The following is a 1,882-nucleotide window of genomic DNA, read 5'->3' on the forward strand; positions in this document are numbered from 1 at the left end:
TTGAGTTCCCCCAGATTCTGCCACTCTATTTAGTTTTGTGCAGGCATTGCAGACACACACTTGTTACTTTTGGAGTGCAATATGTGAAATTTCTACTTCCAGTTCAACTGGGCATGTCTTCACAGTCTACTCTGGGGGTGTGCAGTTTGAGTGGCAGCATCTTGGGAGGAGGGGGTGAAAACACATGCCCCCAGAGAAAAACCCTGAAGAAATAACCACTGGACTTCAAGCAGAGATTTCATAAAGTGCTCTCCAGAAGAAACAAACGTGAACATCTCTACAATGGAGCGACTTCGAGCAACAGGGAAACAAACACAGGAATTAGGGGAGCTTAGGAATTGTTACATTGTATTTAACTCAAGCGATAGTCCTCTTTAAGGCTGGTTTCACACTTGCGTTCAGGAGGGCTGCGGATGGCGGCCTACTTCCTCCCTGAAGCTCCGCCTTCTTCTATATGCGTCCTGCATTTCCCACGTACCTAGCTTTACCATTGGGCACACAGGGACATGTGTTGTATGTGGGCTGTCACGCTTCCATTGAAAGCAGAATATACTGGGCACAAACTTCAGCATTATATTCACTGATGGTGACAGGTTCCCTTTAAAGAGCATTGATGCTAGGATAAGTCATCCATGTCTGATCGGTCGGGGTCCGACACCCAGCACCCTCGCCTATCAGCAGATATCGGTGTCGGCAGCCAGAAATCCTCGATTGCGGAGCTGGCCGTCTTCTGATAGCGGCCTCCGCAGGGGACTACACATCCGCCTCTTATTGATCTGAATAGAAGGCAGATGTGTTGTACCCAGCGGCGGCCACTATCAGAAGACGGCCAGCTCTGCAATCGAGTACTTCCGGCTGCCGACACCGATATCTGCTGATAGGCAAGGGTGCTGGGGGTCGGACCCTGACAGATCAGACTCTCACAGCCCTCATCGTCTACCTGCTGCCACCTACTGGCGAGAATGAGGAGCAGCCGCCTATCATCTCTATGGGGGGGGTTACCGTCCTCCAGAATGTGGCTGGGGTCACCGCCTGCACCGTGTACTGACTGGCACTCCAGCCGGGCGTCGGGGGCTTCACCACTTCACAGGTGGACAGCCACATCACAGTCTCGAAGTTGTCTCCCCGAATAAGCGCCTCCGCCTCGTCCCGGTGCACCGCCACCTGCTCGAACTGGTGCAGGCCGCTGGCGTGATCGAAGTGAACGTTAGTGGCCACAGCCATGAGCGGGCGGCGCCCGGATCCCCCGTCCATGCCGTGAGGGAGCAGCCCAGCAGCGCTCAGGTAGTCCGGGAGGCTGCGCAGCCCGAGGCCGGTGTCTATCACCAGGTCCTGGTGGGAGCCGCGCACCAGCCAAATATTCGCCCGGTTCCCCGACTCATAAAAGCGCTCCTGGATCCAGAACACGCCGTCCCCCAGGGCCTTGTGCGCGAACCACTCCAGCGCGGCCATGGCGGGACTCCCCGGGCGGAAACACCGGACACGGCACACACCGGACACTGCACACCGGGCACTGCACACCGAGCGGGCACACACCGGACACGGCGCCTGTTACAGTCAGCACCTCGGGCAGCGCCCTCACTGGCGCCGCTGTCATCCAAGTGCAGGTTCCGAACCAATAGGAGACGAGTGTTGAGAATCGTCACCGGTGAGCGGACCAATGAGAAGGCAGCACTGGGAAAAACCTCTGTGTGCAGAACCGTCACTGAGTCCCGTAGAGAAGATCGCAGACCTGATCATACTGGTGACACTTGTACAGATTAACCACTTCCGTACTGGTGACACTGGTACAGATTAACCCCTGCCATACTGGTGACACTGGTACAGATTAACCCCTGCCATACTGGTAACACTGGTACAGATTAACCCCTGCCATGCTGGT

The 1,882-nt window shown here is 56.0% G+C and overlaps 1 pseudogene; it reads right to left on the bottom strand.

The window, feature by feature from the left end:
• Nucleotides 1–616: 616 nt before the first annotated feature.
• Nucleotides 617–1,452, bottom strand: LOC141093592 (acyl-coenzyme A thioesterase MBLAC2-like; annotated as a pseudogene).
• Nucleotides 1,453–1,882: the final 430 nt, after the last annotated feature.

This window comes from Dendrobates tinctorius, unplaced genomic scaffold, assembly GCF_039654945.1.
Source record: "Dendrobates tinctorius isolate UK_male_01 unplaced genomic scaffold, ASM3965494v1 ptg000003l, whole genome shotgun sequence".
Classification (NCBI taxonomy): domain Eukaryota; kingdom Metazoa; phylum Chordata; class Amphibia; order Anura; family Dendrobatidae; genus Dendrobates; species Dendrobates tinctorius.